This window comes from Podarcis melisellensis, assembly GCF_964234715.1.
Source record: "Podarcis melisellensis genome assembly, chromosome: Z".
NCBI classification, from domain to species: Eukaryota; Metazoa; Chordata; class Lepidosauria; order Squamata; family Lacertidae; genus Podarcis; species Podarcis melisellensis.
Genome location: NC_138547.1, coordinates 48,663,614 through 48,681,958, shown reverse-complemented (window position 1 = coordinate 48,681,958; position 18,345 = coordinate 48,663,614).

The following is an 18,345-nucleotide window of genomic DNA, read 5'->3' as shown; positions in this document are numbered from 1 at the left end:
TGAAAACAAAAAATAAAAAAGGAGAGAGAGTGGAAATGGAGAAAATGTCCGGAAAAAACGGAAAAAAGATAGGAGGAACACCATCAGAGAGGAAGGCATCTCGACAAGAAGAAATTAAAGACTTAGACATCCTATGGTTAAAAATAAAAGAGGAATTTAAACAGAGTGAAATTCACATGGAGAAAAAGTTAGGAGAGATGCATGAGTTGATTGACAAGAAGATAGAGGGAGCAGTAGGTGAACTGTCAAGTAAAATAAAAGACTTAATGGTTCGATCAAAGATTTTAGAAGAAGCAAACAAAAAAACACAAAAAGAAATGAAGGAACAAAGGAAGGAGACAGACAGGATAAAAGAGGAACTTAGAGAATTGAACAGGAACCAAGATCAAGTTTTGGATAATTTAGCGATGATGGAAATAAAACAAAACAGTTAAATTTAAAGTTCAGAGGAGTAGGAGAAGAAACTAATGAGAATATCAAAGAAAAAATGATTAAAGAATTAGCGAAATGGTTAGAACTGAAGGAAGAAGAGATTGCATATACGATAGAAAACGCTTTTAGAATAAAAATAAGGTCCAAACAAGTAAAATCCAAAAAAGTTCCGGGAGACTGCTTAGTTATATTTAACTCGATAGAGATGAGAAATACAATTTTAAGAGAAAGCTATCAAAAGAAATTAATAATTGAAGGCAGACCAATTATCATCTTTAAAGAAATACCAACCAGACTCCTACGCAAAAGAGAGGGATACAAACAGTTAGTAAGCGTTCTAAAAAAGAACGGTATACAACACAGATGGGAATTCCCTGAAGGGATTTCCTTTTTCTATAAAGATAAAAGATTTAAGATCACTGAGAGCCAGGAAGTGGGTAAATTTCTACGTAGATATGAAAAAGATCTTGGGAAAGTAGAGGAGAGATATGGAGGGAGAAATGGTGACCTATAGGAGAGAAGAAGAAGAAGAAGAAGAAGAAGAAGAAGAAGAAGAAGAAGAAGAAGAAGAAGAAGAAGAAGAGAGAGGAGGAGAACAGGAAGATAAAGGAAGGGAAAAAGAGGAGGAGGAAGAAGAAGGAGAAGAGGGAGTAGTGGAAGAGGAAGTGGAAGAAGAGGAAGAAGAAACAGAAAACAAAACCACTCGAATATAAATTGATAATTATTTGTACATCGGAAAGTAAATATAACAATGAATCTGAAAATTTTGTCATGGAATGTGAATGGTGTGAATGAGAAAACCAAAAGGAATAAAATTGTGAATGTCCTGAAAAGAAAGAACCTTGATTTAATCTGTATACAGGAGACACACGTGACCAAAAAGCATAAACATATTTTGATAAATAAAAAACTGGGAGTTGAATTCATAAATTCCATTGCAGAAAAAAAAGAGGAGTAGTAACATATGTCAATGAAAAATGGGAAACTAAATTGATTTATAAAGATGATGATGGAAGGATATTGGGGGTGCAAATTAATTTCCAGGGTGAAAAACTTAATGTGATAAATATATATGCCACGAATTCGAACAAATTGGAATTCTTTAAGAAATTAGAGCAAGTATTACTAGAGTTGGAGTGTAACAGGACGATATTATTGGGAGATTTCAACGGAGTGTCGGTACCAGAAATTGACAGACAAACAGAAAAGAAAAAGCGTAACCAAGGGAAACTGCCAAGATCCTTTAACAATCTGGAAGAAAATTTAGATTTAATAGACATCTGGAGACATAAACATCCAACAGAGAAGCAATTCACCTTTTTCTCAGAAACACACAAAAGCTGGGGCAGAATTGACCAAATCTGGATCTCAAGAGAACTTACTTTAAGAACTTGAAAATGTGAAATTCAACCGAGAACTCTCTCTGATCATAATTCGATAATGTTGGAAATAAAAGGTGTATCACCGGGGGGGGGGGGTTTCAGATGGAGAATGAATGAATATTTATTGGAGAGTGAAGAAGTTATTGAAAAGGCCAAAGCCACCTTAAAAGATTACTTCGATTTGAACCTTAATACAGAAACAAGCATAGAGGTAGTCTGGGATGCCAGCAAGGCGGTCTTAAGAGGCTTCTTCATCCAGTAAAATAGCTATAAGAGGAAAATAAGAGAACAAAAGAAAGAAGAAATTCTCAGACAGCTAAGAGAATGCGGGGAAAAACTAATAACAAACCCGAAAGATGAACAAAACACACAAATGACAAAAATATTACAAACACAATATTCAATGCTGACAAATCAAGAAATCGAATGGAAAATTAAGTTAATGAAGCAAAAATATTTCGAATCAGCTAATAAAACAGGTAAACTACTAGCTTGGCAATTGCGAAGAAGGCAAAAACAAAATGTGATAAATAAGATAAAAATAGAGGAGCAATTGATAGAAGATCTAAAAGGAATAAAGGAAAATTTCCTCAAATTTTATGAGAAATTATATAAAAAGGAAGAAGATTTAAACCAAATAGAAAAATATTTAGAAGACTGCAGCGGGAAGACCATAACAGAGGAAGAAAGAGCTCAACTAAACAAATCTATAAAAATAGAAGAGATCCAGAATGCGATAAGAAAAATGAAACTAGGGAAGGCCCCAGGACCGGATGGACTGTCTGCCAAATATTACAAAGTATTAGAAAACCAATTAACACCAGTGCTATGTGACATCATGAATAACATATTGGGAGGAGGAAGGATACCAGAGTCATGGAAAGAGGCCCACATCACGATGATCCCTAAACCGGATACAGATAAATTAAATATAAAAAACTATAGGCCTATATCATTATTAAATAACGATTACAAAATCTTCGCAGAGGTAATGGCAAACAGACTTAAAAAGTGTTTAGTAAACCTAATTCATAAAGATCAAGCAGGATTCCTCCCAAATAGGTTTCTTAAAGATAATGTAAGACATACTATAAACATCATTGAATATCTGGAGTGTAAGAATGAGGTACCTGCGGCGCTGATTTTTATCCATGCGGAGAAGGCATTCGACAATGTCTCATGGCCGTTCCTACTAAAAAGCATGGAGAAGGCAGGGATAGAGGGCGAATTCATGAAAGAAATAAAGGCAGTATATTCGAATCAATCTGCCAAATTGATCATAAACAACAACTTAACAAATCCATTTAGAATCGAAAAAGGAACAAGACAGGGTTGCCCTCTCCCCCCGCTTTTATTCATTATAGTATTAGAGGTAATCGCAAACAAAATAAGAGCAACACCAGAGATTCGAGGGATTAAAGTAGGAACAAAAGAATATAAATTAAAAGCTTACGTAGACGATTTGATGCTATCCCTAGAAGAGCCGCAAAAAAGTGTCAGCAAGGCGCTGGAAATATTAGAAGAGTACGGCAAACTATCTGGTTTTAAACTGAATAAATTAAAGACCAAAATGATGACTAAAAATCTGGGAAAGGATGAAAGAGAAAAATTAGAGATACAGAATGGAATTAAGGTGGCCAAAAAAATAAAATATCTGGGAATTTGGCTAACTACAAAAAATATAAATTTAATTCAAGACAATTATTTGACAACATAGAAGGAAATTTAAAAAGATCTAGATACAGTACATGGAATAGAGTCAAACTTTCGTGGATGAGAAGGATGGCGGCAATAAAAATGAACGTACTCCCAAAAATGTTATTCCTGTTCCAAAACATTCCAGTGATTAAAGGTTCCAAAATGTTTAAGGATTGGCAGAAAACCCTTTCAAAATTTATATGGCAAGGGAAAAGACCGAGAATCAGATTCAAATTACTCACAGATCAAAAAGAAAGAGGGGGATTCTCGGTCCCAAATTTGAAATTATACTTCAAGGCCGCCTGCCTTTGCTGGATCAAAGGCTGGATAACTTTGGAAAACACTGATTTATTAGACCTAGAAGGGTTCAACAATAGGTTCAGTTGGCACGCCTACTTGTGGTTAAATAAAGAAAAGGTACATAAAGGGTTTTCAAGCCACATCATTAGAGAACCACTATATGAAGTTTGGGAGAAAAATAAAAAACTCTTAGAATGGAAAACACCCTGGTGGTTATCGCCAACGGATATTTTAATAACTAAGAAAGCAAATATGGAAGGAGAAAGATTGACCTACGAAGACCTACTGATAAGATCAGAAAGCGGCTGAAAATTGAGAACATATGAGGATTTGAAAGGAAAATTAACAGGCTGGCTACAATATCATCAAATAAACGCATTATGGATGGAAGATAAAAAAAAGTAGGGATGAGTGAAAAAAAATCCAAATTTCAGATAGAAATAATTGAAGGTAAAACCAAGCTATTATCCAAAATGTATTATATACTATTGGAATGGGACACCAAAGATGAAGAAATAAAGGAGGTTATGATAAAATGGGCAATGGACTTGGGATATAATATAGAATACGAAAAATGGTCGAAATTATGGAACAATGGAATAAAATTTACGGCAAGTGTTACACTTAGAGAAAATTTGGAGAAGATGATGTATAGGTGGTACATCACACCAGCAAAATTAGGAAAAATGTACAAAACAGGAAATAAGGCCTGCTGGAAGTGTAAAATCAAAGAAGGCAATTTCTACCATATGTGGTGGACTTGCGAGGAAATGAAGAAATCTTGGGGTCTGATTTATAAGGAGTTAAAAAAAATATTTAAATATACTTTCCCTAAAAGACCAGAGGCCTTTTTACTAGGAATAATCGGGGATGAAATTAAAAAAGAAGATAAGATTTTATTCCAATACTCGACAGCAGCGACCAGAATACTAATTGCACAAAATTGGAAAAGTACAAATACACCAACGATTAGAGATTGGCAAACAAGATTATTTGAATATGTTGAATTAGCAAAAATGATGCAAAAAATTAAAAACCAAAAAAAATACAAAGTTTATTAGTGATTGGAATAAATTTATGGTATACATTGAAGGAAACCATAGAAATTTAAAAACTATAGCAGGTCTGTTATAAAACTTACGATGTGCAAACCATCAATAATTATTAGCTGCAGAAAATGGAAAATTTCCTTTCATCAAGAAGCCCGAAATCGGGAGGGAAGGAGGTCAACAGGGGTGTAGAAGAAAGATCTAAATATCTAAATATATAAAGTTTTAAAGAATAAGATATAGAATTGTAACAGAGATTGATGTTCTCTGGTGTTAGGTATGGATATCTTTTCTTCTTGTTCTCCCTTTGAAATTGTTGTCTTGTCTTTTGTGTTCTTTTTTGTTTTCTTTTTTTCTTTCTTTGATGTTGTAACTGAAACTCAATAAAAAGAATTAAAAAAGAAAGAAAGAAAAGAAAACAATGCCCGACCTGAAAAATTTGGAGCAAATGATTCAACAGAGGAAACACAGCCCAGAATAACTAAGGAGATAGTACAAGAATACTTGGCTAGTCTAGATGTATTCAAGTCTCCAGGGCCAGATGAACTGCATCCAAGAGTATTAAAAGAACTGGCAGATATGATCTCAGAACCACTGGCAGTCATCTTTGAGAACTCCTGGAGAACAGGCGAAGTCCCGGCAGACTGGAGGAGGGCAAATGTTGTCCCTATTTTCAAAAAGGGGAAAAGAGAGGACCCAGTCAGTCTGACATCAATACCAGGGAAGATTCTGGAGCAGATCATTAAGCAAACAGTCTGTGAGCACCTAGAAAGGAATGCTGTGATCACCAATAGTCAGCATGGATTTCTGAAAAATAAGTCATGTCAGACGAACCTGATCTCGTTTTTTGACAGAATTACAAGCCTGGTAGATGAAGGGAACACAGTGGATGTAGCCTACCTTGATTTCAGCAAGGCATTTGACAAGGTGCCCCATGATATTCTTGTAAAGAAGCTGGTAAAATGTGGTCTTGACTATTCTACCACTCAGTGGATTTGTAACTGGCTGACTGACCAAATCCAAAGGGTGCTCATCAATGGTTCCTCTTCATCCTGGAGAAGAGTGACTAGTGGGTTGCCACAGGGTTATGTCTTGGGCCCGGTCTTATTCAACATCTTTATCAACGACTTGGATGATGGACTCAAGAGCATCCTGATCAAATTTGCAGATGACACCAAACTGGGAGGGGTGGCTAACACCCCAGAGGACAGGATCACACTTCAAAACGACCTTGACAGATTAGAGAACTGGGCCAAAACCAACAAGATGAATTTTAACAGGGAGAAATGTAAAGTATTGCACTTGAGGGGGGAAAATGACAGGCACAAATACAAGATGGGTGACACCTGGCTTGAGAGCAGTACATGTGAAAAGGATCTAGGAGTCTTGGTTGACCACAAACTTGACATGAACCAACAGTGTGACACGGCAGCTAAAAAAGCCAATGCAATTCTGGGCTGCATCAATAGGAGTATAGCATCTAGATCAAGGGAAGTAATAGTGCCACTGTATTCTGCTCTGGTCAGACCTCACCTGGAGTACTGTGTCCAGTTCTGGGCACCACAGTTCAAGAAGGACACTGACAAACTGGAACGTGTCCAGACGAGGGCAACCAAAATGGTCAAAGGCCTGGAAACAATGCCTTATGAGGAACGGCTAAGGGAGCTAGGCATGTTTAGCCTGGAGAAGAGGAGGTTAAGGGGTGATATGATAGCCATGTTCAAATATATAAAACATAGAGGAGGGAGAAGGGTTGTTTTCTGCTGCTCCAGAGAAGCGGACACGGAGCAATGGATCCAAACTACAAGAAAGAAGATTCCACCTAAACATTAGGAAGAACTTGCTGACAGTAAGAGCTGTTCGACAGTGGAATTTGCTGCCAAGGAGTGTGGTGGAGTCTCCTTCTTTGGAGATCTTTAAGCAGAGGCTTGACAACCATATGTCAGGAGTGCTCTGATGGTGTTTCCTGCTTAGCAGGGGTTTGGACTCGATGGCCCTTGTGGTCTCTTCCAACTCTATGATTTTATGATTCTATGAAACACAACTTCTTCTTTACCACTGCCAGGATTGACCTGGGCATCACTCACCCTGGCTTCATGACTTTTTTAAATGAAATAGACTACAGCATTTTGGCTACAGTGTTGATTTAATTCAGAGCATGTCCTGTCCTGAAGGCTTGGGATGGGTAATGAAATCAAGCCCTCCCCTGAAACTCCACACAGCAAATTTTTCCATATTTCCCATTTTTCCACCCATTTATCCTTGCACATGCAGTTTTATAAACAATTTCACCTAACAGAATGTATTTTTGCACACTATTTTCACTAATATCTGCATTCTTGTATCCTCTTTCCTCTGATATGCTTTCTTTTTGTGTGCATTTGTGGATGGAGAACTGTATTGCAAAATTCAGAGAAGTGGGAATTTCAAAGGCCAGCTCTGTTGAGGTTGGTTTGAGAAATACAGATTACCTAGGTAGTTTCTCCTTAAAATGCAAACAAAATCTAATTTCTACCCCATTCCTGCTATCAACATGTGTAATTTAAAGTTTAATTTTGTTATCAGTACGCCAGCTAACCAAGATGGCATTGGCTGCTGTTAGTAGAGAACCAGTGTGGTGTAGTGGTTAAGGGCGGTAGACTCGTAATCTAGGGAACCGGGTTCGATTCCCTGCTCCTCCACATGCAGCTGCTGGGTGACCTTGGGCTAGTCACACTTCTTTGAATCTCTCAGCCCCACTCACCTCACAGAGAAGAAGAAGAGTTTGGATTTGATATCCCGCCTTTCACTCCCTTTAAGGAGTTTCCAAGCGGCTAACATTCTCCTTTCCCTTCCTCCCCCACAACAAACACTCTGTGAGGTGAGTGGGGCTGAGAGACTTCTCAGAGTGTTCTCTCTGAGGTGAGTGGGGCAGAGTGTTTGTTGTGGGGAGGAAGGGAAAGGAGAATGTTAGCCGCTTGGAGACTCCTCAGGGTAGCAATAAAGCGGGATATCAAATACAAACTCTTCTTAGTTTAGGAAATGTGAATTAGCTTGATATGCAAACCAAATGAATTTCTTCTGTTTCCCTACCCAGGACCCTCTACAGAACAGATTGAATGCCTTGAAATTGTGGAGTAGCAGTGAGACTCATTGGACTTGGGCCAGTAAGAATTCAGTTTATATTCACACCCAGACGCAAAGCTCCCTGGGTGATCTAAGAACAGCCATTCTTTCTCCCTGTAACCTACCTCACAGGGCTCTTATGCAGGGCTAGCCCAGGATGCCTTGCCACTTAAAGCAAAACAGAAAATGCTGCTCCCAACTCCTCTGAAGGTAGCCACCCCCAGTTGCCAAAGATCCATTGCCAATTGCAATAGGGCAGGACTAAAATACATGGGGGACGCAGGTGGCGCTGTGGGTTAAAGCCTCAGCGCCTAGGACTTGCCGATCGAAAGGTCGGTGGTTTGAATCCATGCAGCGGGGTGCGCTCCCGCTGCTCGGTCCCAGCGCCTGCCAACCTAGCAGTTCGAAAGCACCCCCGGGTGCAAGTAGATAAATAGGGACCGCTTACCAGCGGGAAGGTAAACGGCGTTTCCGTGTGTGGCTCTGGCTCGCCAGAGCAGCGATGTCACGCTGGCCACGTGACCCGGAAGTGTCTCCGGACAGCGCTGGCCCCTGGCCTCTTAAGTGAGATGGGCGCACAACCCCAGAGTCTGTCAAGACTGGCCCGTACGGGCAGGGGTACCTTTACCTTTACCTAAAATACATGGACCAATGATCTGACCTGCTATAAGGACAGTAAGAAGAAGGAACATGGGTTTAATTTAATTTATTTATTTAAAAAATGAAAGTAAATGAGCTATTGAACACCTCTTCCTGCAACATCGGTGCATAGTAGTTTTGTTAGAAGCACAGATTTTCCAGAGAAACTCCCTTCCACAGGTCTCTGTTTACCCAAGATCTCCCCTGCTGCCATATAAATCTGCTTCCGATGGCAGTCAAAATAACTTCTATTGTGTGTAAATAAGATTTTGTGGCACATAAATATTTGCTCTGAAGTCTTCCTACCATTTGGACAGTGACACATTTATTCTGCAAAGAATAAGAAACGCAGACATACAGGCACATGTATTTTTATATACATTTTTAATGTGCGATTTTTCATAAGACATGGATTCTTCTGCACCTTTTCAACGCTCAGTGAGACAGGAAACAAGATGCTCAGCAGCCAGGCACAGTGTTAATTGGAACTAATTATAACTTCTTTGCCCTTCTTCAGCAGATTGAAAAACACTTTGCTAAATATGTTCGGTTCCATCACAAAGAAAGGGGAAGATTTGGACAGCCTCCTTGTGGGGCCAGACAGGAGATTTACTGTTATAATTTTACTCCTTTTCTGAGGCTGCAGGGTCTCGTTAGTGCATGCCAGACTATGTTGGGGGTGTACATGGAAGGACTAGGTCAAAGCGTGGGGAACAATGTGGTGAGGAGCCTCAACTTCTGCATTGTTGGGAAGTTTATAAATTAAGTTCTAAGCAAATTTGCTTCTTAATCTGGAAACAACAAGCATTAAAATGGAAATGTTTTGCACTTCAAGTTTGCCTCCACTGAAGGGTTACTGAAGTGTTTTCATTTGACCGATTGCTTACATTTTGAAACCTTCCGCTCAGTTCTACAGCCTTCCTTGGGCTTCTAGGAGTAATGTGCTTAGAGTCTTGAGCAACACTGTGGTGAAGCCGTATTAAGTTAAGAATGTAAGAAGAGATTGGATGGATCAGGTCCACATGATCTAGCATCTTGTAGCAAACAATATGCCTATGCAAAGCCCACACCAAGAACATGAATGCAATAGCCCTCTCCTCACAAGTGATTCCCAACAACAGAGGCATCCTTCATCTGACAGTGGAAGTAGAATGTAGCCATCTTAGCTAGTTCGGGTTCCTTGATAAGGAACATCCCAGGCCCTGAGATCTTGGGGCAGCCCCTGGTGATGGGCCTCGTGAGTCTTCATATGTGCTCCCTCCCACCACTGAGTCCTGGAGATGCAAGTTAATTGGGAGGGCAGGGAGGAGTGGTAGTGGTCAGACCCCACCCCAAGAGTCCTATGCAATAATTTGCAGCTAGTTTCTTCTGAACTGAAGCTTGCAAGTGCATGCCTAGTCTTCTAAATAATTTATTTCCTTTTTTAAAGGCACTCTTACCCACTTGGAAATTGAAACCTTCACTTGCTACCTTGTCTTCCAGTTTCTTCCACAAATTTTAGTCCACTAGCCTCCCTTTTGGGAATTATTGGCAAGAGCAGCAAAACCCACTTCCTGTGACAATGTGCGCTCAAACCAATACAGAAAGAATTATTGTTTTTAAAATAAGTGGCTTCAGTGTAATTAAAATCTGGATCACAAGACACAGCAGTGATTCTAATGCTAATTGCCAAAAGATCTCAGGAGAGCTGGGAAAATCAATGCAGTTGATGAATCTTTTTTTAACCTAACAGTTAAGGACAAGTTCCTCTTAATAGCCCCTAGTAATTTTTGAGTAAACAATAACCAAGTGCTCAGTAATTAAGCCAAGCGCTTTGTTGTTGTTGTTGTGAATAATAACATGAAGCACCACCAGGAACATCTATGTGGCTTTTCTTTTCTCACCATGGCTTTTCACTTGCATGATCCAATTTGAAGAATGTGGTCTCCTGAGAGCTAGATGGAAACTTCAGGCTCCAAGGCAGTTTTGCGCGGAGACGTAGTGGTCCAAGGTCAAAGGGAGTCAAAGACCCGCTCCTGTTTCTGCAGCAGGGTCCCTGTCCCCCACATCTTAGAGCCACAAGGGCACTCTCCACCTTGTGACATTCAGAAGCACGATTGCCTCCAAGCATACAAGCAGAGCTAAGCCATTGTGGCTAGTAGCTGCTAGCAGCCCTCTCCTCCTCTATGAATTGGTCCAGCCCTCTTCTGAAGACATCCAAGTTGGTGGCCATAACTGCCTCCTGTGGGAGGGAGTTCCATAGTTTAACTGTGTGCTGCATGGAGATCCAGCATTTCCAGCGGACATGGAGTGTCTCCTGTGCTTAATCGCTGGCCTCTGAGTGTGTGCAGAGTGCATTCTCTCCACTCTCAGTAACCCCAGCCACCTGCCCTGCACCTCTGGGATTTTGGACTGCCTTTAACGGCAGAAGGCCCTCTTTCCAATAAACAATCCCCACATCTTATACTAGATGTTGAGTCCCATGCTCAGCAATGTCCCACCAGCATTTCACAGAAGTGCACATTGTCCTCTAGCACAAAGCAAGGCAGGTGGTAGGAATGGATTATGGTGGCTTCTGGGTCTAAGGGAGTTGGCTTTGGTAGGATGGAAAATTCCTCAAAGTACAATCCTTTAATTGCAAACCATCATTATTCATCCCGTTGTAATCCCACCACATCCTTATCAAATGCAGGCAGTGGACTTTGCCCTCAGGGGTGCACTCCATTGTCCCTTGAGACAGGCGGAGGCCAGCAAAATCCCAACCCAACTAGCTTTATTCAATGGGAACTGCCCCCCGCCCTCCCCATGCTTGGCACTGTTATCTTATTTAGTTTTGAGGTGCACATTTTCCACTTGAAGGCCTCTCTGGAGTCTGGCAATTCCCCACTAACTTCTTCTGCCACTTCAGGAATCAAAGTCGCATTCACGGTTCCCCCTCCCCTACTTCAAAATTAATTATAAACATGGCACAGTGTTTATAAAATTAATTATAAACATGGCTCCTAAAAACATACATTTGAAACAAATTATGCTCCCACAACAGCTAATAATAAGTTTGCTGGCAGGCAATTGGTAAAAGGCAGGGAGCTTACCCAAAGCATTATCGCGGGAGGGCAGGGATTACATATGATTTTTTCTCCGTGGAACAGGGGCAGGGAACATACAGCCTCCAGATATTGTTGGACTACAGTCCCATCATCTCCAGCCAGCATGGCCAGTACTCAGGGACACTGCTGCAAAATTGTTCAAGATGGTGTTGTTTATTGTTTTGTTCTTGTTCTGAAAGGCGATTGTGAGGCGCTCTAAAGGAATCTCCCAAACTGGGTGAATGGGCAGTAAAACCACAAATGTGGTTCAGTGCAAGCAAATGTAAAGTGATGCACATTAGGAGTGGATTTTTGCCCCCAGTTCCACATATGCATATGTATATATGGATCTTGGGGTTGCAGTTGATAGCTCAATGAACTGTGCGTGGTAACTGTGAAAAGGGCAAACTCCACACCAGGAAAGGAACTGAAAATGAAGTGCCAACATCATCACATTGCTATACAATTTAGGGTGTGTGCTGTTCTGGTTGCCTCACCCTCATTGTAGATCTGGAAAAGGTTCAGAAAACAGCAACCAACAAGATCAAGGGAAGGTGTGGCTGTGCCTTCCAAGGAAAGGTTGAAATATTTGGGTCTTTTTAATTTTTACAAAAGGTAAGTAAAAGAAGACATCATAAGGTATGTAATATTAAGCATAAAGAGGATCAAGTGGCTAGACAAAAGCTTTTTTATCTCTCCCATGAAACGAGAACTCAGGGTCATCCGATGAAACTGAGAGTTGGAAGGTTCAGAAGAGACAAAAGTGCTTCTTCACACAGCTCAAAGTTAAATATGAAATTCCTTTCCATAAAAGCTACAGATGGCCGCAAACTTGGATGGCTTTAAAAGACAAATTCATGGAGGATGAAGACTTATCAATGGCTACGAGCCACAATGGCTACGTATCTTGTGCCTCCACTGTCAGAGGCAGCCATGCTTCTGAGCACCAGTTGCTGGAAAAGCAGGAGGGGAGAGTTCTGCTGCTCTCGGGTCCTGCTTGCAGGCTTCCCACCTGCTTGGCCATTTGGAGAACAGGATGCTGGACAAAGTGGGCCTTCAGCCTAATCCAGCACCCAAGCTCTCCTCAGGATGGGATTTGGAGTCCAAAGACACACGGAAGAACTGCGGCAGATGGACAGCATAATCAACTAAGAATTAACGAAGAATAACTAAGAACTTCAAGTTTGGGGTCATATGCTGATAATAATGATAGTAATGATAATAATAAATTAAAAAATGCAGCAGTACAAGAGGAGAAGGAAGGGGAAGACATGGGCTCATTTCCTTTTTCTACAACTTCTTGGTCATTCCAGCAAAGGGTGTTGCTCTACGTGGTGGAGCTATGGCTTCAGCTCTATTCTGGCAAACTGTTGTAGAAACCACTGTGGGCTCTCAGTTTTGTGACAAGTTCACTGAAACAAACCACAGAACAATGAAACTAAAGACAATGAATTTCCTTCTCCCATCGGCTGCTCTCACCCAGCTTAGCCAGCCAGTCAAAGCCATTTCCAGGTGTGGCCGCTGTCGCATGCTGACAAGCTTCCAGGAGCCACAGGTGAGAGCTGAGTGCAGGGTGAGGACCAAAGGTGACAAACCACCCCAGAAGGAGCATGACATGTCCCCCAACAGAGGTATTACTGTATTGGTCCGGATAAAAGCCTCACTTTTTTTCCAAATTCCAACTGTTAAAGTGGGCTTACATTCGGAACTGAGCACCGCTTGCCTGGCTCCCAACACTACTGCCCTGAACGGGGGGGGGGGCAGCTAGTGCCGGCTTGAGGAGGCAGAGCCAGGTGGCAGGCCGCACCCGCTAATAAACCTTCAATTTTAAAGGTGCGGCTTATTTGCAGGTGCATCTTATATTCGGTCCAATACGGTACCTCTCCCATAACGCCACATACACCAATTTTATATCACGATTGCACAATATCACGATTTCATGCTATCATGAATTTGTGATACGATATAACGAAATCATATCATACAATTGTGATATCATACAATCATGATGCCATGATCTCGCACTGTGATTTCACAAAATCATGATGTCGCACTGTGATTTCACGAAATCATGATGTCGCACTTTCATTGAATCATGATATCTTGATTTCACACTATGATTCCATGAGAATATGAAATCACACAATCACGAAACCATGAAATCATGGTATCACACAATCATGACATCATGATATCGCACAATCATGAAATCATGATATCTTGATCTTGCTAGATCATGATATCACGCAAACATGAAATTACAGTGGCACACAAATATGAAATTTGTGATATCTTGATCTCGCGCCGTGCTGTCATGATTTCTTGAATTCATGATTTCGCGCAGACATGGTATTGTGATTTCATGATACGTTATCACAAAATCACACAATCATGATTGTATGATTTCATGATGCCTATATCATGAATGCTTGTGGAATTATATGATCGCATGATACCATATTGGTCCAAATATACACTGGGAGCCTTTTCACAACACAAGCAAACATCTGCTATGAATATGGTAACTTTTAATTCATAGTGGGGAGGAAACAGCAACAAATCAATGTTACTTCAAGAAGCTCCACAACTGGAGGATAAGTTGAATACTGAAAAAGTATGGCCTAATAGCTAGAACCTTCTTAAGCAGGTGGAGTCTGCACCATGCCAAAAACAAGGTGTGTGTGTGTGTGTGTGTGTGTGTGTGTAAGCATTCATGTGTGAGAGTGCAGGATGCAAACCAGTTTTTCCCCCTTGGGACCCTCTGCATTCACAGACCCTTCCCCTCTCTAAACAATTCTGCCAGAATTTATGGCCTTGATGTGGGATGATCCCCTTGGATTCCATTTCTTGTCGAAATGCAAAGAAATTAATTTTCTGGTCATAATTTCAGGGCCTCTGGGACGTTATCAGGAGGAGAATAAAAATAGAAGATCATTATGGTGTCAGGTAATGTGGACAAGTGTGACTAATAACCGGAGTGTCATTGATTTAATAATCTAATATAACGTCTCTGCACACTCAGCGCTTGAGCTCAGTGAGAGCAGATAAAGATTTAAGCCTGGCTGCGGCAGCAGATTAAAATCACCACCTCAGCTTGCGGGCTTACTGTCAGATCAGGGTGGGAGATAAGTAATCCGTGGCTGGCATCCAAAATAAAGTTCAGGGCGAAGGAGGGGGTGGCTGGCCCTGGCAACACAGAGCTGGGGAGCAAAGAAGTTTTAGCCCTCTTCAGACCTCCTTCTTCCAAGCTAAGTCAACACATGGGGTGGGCCTTAAGTTAAGTAGTTGATATTTCATTTTAAAAATACAGCGAGATGGTGTACATTATATGAAACTGCAATAAATCATCCATAAATACTGGTTGGTAAAAGGTAAAGGTAAAGGACCTCTGGACAGTCAAGTCCAGTCAAAGGTGACTATGGGGTTGTGCCGCTCATCTCTGCTTTCATGCCAAGAGAACCAGCGTTTGTCCACAGACAGTTTCCAGGTCATGTGGTCATCATGACTAAACTGCTTCTGGCACAATGAAACATCATGATGGAAACCAGAGTACACAGAAACACCATTTACCTTCCTGTCACAGCAGTACCTATTTATCTACTTGCACTTCGACGTGCGTTTGAACTGCTAGGTTGGCAGGAGCTGGGAACTCACCTATCGCGGGGATTCGAACCACCAACCTTCAGAAGATCGGCAAGCCCAAGGCTTAGTGGTTTAGACCACAGCGCCACCCATGTCCCTGTTGGTTGGTAAAACTATATACTGGTTGGTGTGTGAATAACACTGCTCTTTAGCAGATATCTTTTTTTTTATTACTATTGCACTTATGTATCACCTCCTCTTCAAGGAGCTCAAAGTGGTGTTCAAGGTTCTTCCCCCCCCCCCCCCCGCATTTAATTCCCACAAGAACTCTGTGAGGTAGGTTAGACTGAGAGGCAAACACAGTGAGCACCATGGCTGAAGGGGGATTTGAACCCTGGTCTCTTGGGTCCAACACTCTAAATGCTGCCCCACAAGTGGCATAGAGAGCAGGAATAATTCCTGCTGAACCATACTAAGGTATCGGTCCCTAGTAAAGGTCAACTGAACCTCAGGGGCTCCTTATCCAGTTTGAAACCCTCTTTCTCCAAGGCTCTAAATGTGTGGGGTGTCCACAAGAACGTGTCCCCCTTTCAGAAGTTCATCCTTCAACCCATGGAAGAAGAGTTGTGGAACAGAACAAAGAAATGGAATAATTCCTGTTAAATGAAAGCAGGGGCAGGAACCCTAAAAACTGGGATTAGTATTTTAAAAAACCTAATCCTGGCCTGGCTTGACAGCAGAAGACAAAAGGTCAATAAAGATAGGGACAGCCAAATCTCCTGTGGCAAGGAGTTTCATAGCTTCAGGCTGTAATTCTACAGCTGGAAGCAAGCCTCATTGAACTTAATGGGAATCACTTCTCAGCAGATATGTATAGCAGGGACAGACCACCTCATGGGCCAAACAGGATCCTCCAGCCCCCTCAGCCTGGCCCTTGAAACGCTGCTCAGGCCATATACCCTTTGCATGCCTGGCTGAAACGTGCCATCAAACTCTGATAATGCCTCGTGCTCCCTGGATGGAAGGAAGAGAGAGGGGTGTGTGGGTGCCTGTTCATTCAGGTGGAATGTTCATTCATTGCTCTGCCCACTGATTCTCTGCCTCTGACTCCACCCATGTGGCCCTCACAAGTTTGCACAGAAGGGAATGTGGCCCTTCAGGCTGAACAATCCTTTCCGATAAAAGCAGGGCTTTCAGCACAGCTGCACTTCTTCCGTGGAAGAAACAGCTGAAGAGATTGTTGCTCTTCATGAGAACCTTTCCAACTGGATGGATAGGTCCTTGCCATGTGGGCCAACATTTAGTAGTAGTAGTAGTAGTAGTAGTAGTATGGGCTTCTTTTAACTGTGTTCTCAGCTGTTTTCACTTATATTTTGAAGACCGCCTTGAGTCATATATGCAGAAGGCAATAAACAAAAACAAAAACAAACAAACAAACAGACAATAATGGATCACCACCACTGATGTATAGGATTTGTGGTTTTAAACTACTTAATCTTGTTTCTTTTGGCATGCTGTCACATTCTCTGCCTTGGTTTGTGGATTGACAGCTGCTACCTTAATCTGAGAATGAGTTGCATATCCAGCTGGTTTGGGTTTGATATTCACCATTTGCAATTCCATAATATTTGCCATATTCTTCGCATGGTGATGTATACTCCACACTTAAATTTTACAAGAAGAGAGAGAGAGAGATGGCTTCCCTCTTCTCTTTCCCCTAAATGTTGACTTGCCTATCATTCCTCCACCAGTGTTTATGGTGGAGAGAGAAAGCAGAAGAATATCTCCTGTGCTGCTTTTTAATCCTGGTTTATTTTACTATTGCATCTCTGCTTCCATCCAGGAGATTTATAGCGGTATTAGTTTCCTTCTTGTGGGCTCATTTCATAGAACTACAGGGTAATCATTTTGAAAGCTGGGAGCTGACAAGAAAATTAGGAGATTGGATAATGTTCACATTCTAGCCAGTCTCTTAGGCTACAATCCTTCTCTAGCAGTAAGGCCCATTGAACTCAACAGATCTTACTTCTGAGTATATGTTTGCACCATCAGAGAGAGAGAAACAAGAATGTTTGGGTGGCAGAACGAAGAGGACTTAGGCTACAATTACCCTCACCTGAGAGTAAGCACCAATGAAATCAACAGGACTTACTTCTGAGTAGACACGGTTAGGATTGCACTGTAAAGGCCTATGGATGTACGATTCATGAATCCTATCTTGTTTTACAAGATAGGATCCACATGTGTATCCCATCTTTTATAATTCTTCTTTCCCCTCCATTTTATCTTCGCAACAATCCTGTGGAGTAGGCTAGGCTGAGAGAGGCACATGCAGGCATTTGGCTGGCTGTGCAAGTGCACATCTAAGCAAATAGCTTATCAATGCCTGGCCAAATGTTGGAAGGGAGAGAGCCTGCTGGACTTCCCTTGGAAGTGCATTCTAAAATTAAGGTGCCACCACTGAAAAGGCCCTCTTAAACATAGGACCTGCCTTGTACCGATTCCTACCCTTGGTCCATCTAGCTCACTTGTCTACACCAGGATGTGGAATCTGTTGCCCTATATTATTGTGCTATAACTCCCACAATTGGCTTTACTAAGTGGGGTAGATGGGAATCCAACAATGCTGAGAGGGACGCAGTTTCCCTGATTGGCAATGGCGCTCCAGGTTTTCAAACAGGAGTCTTTCCTTGATTTACCTGCAGTGGTATGGTTGTTGGTGGTCATGGGATGTGTTTGTCAAAAACCCATTACAATTTCCGCAGCAGAAGTTGAGTGGGGGCCCTGTGTCCCATGTCCTAGAACTGCCCAGTCAGCATGAAAATGAGAACTTTATACTCATTATATACTCCAAAGCTAAGCATTTGGGAAGACTGAAATAATTGTGCTGATTGGAGCCCACTAGTGAAAGGAGGACAAGCACCAAGGGTTACTCTGGAGAAGAAGGCATGTGGGAAGAACTCTGAGAACGAGTTGTTCTGTATTGCTCCAAAGCTAAGCATTTGGGAACACTTAAAACACAATACATTTCTATTTCAACATAACAGTGTGCAAATCCTGTTACACACAATGGAAAACGCTACTTACGTCACT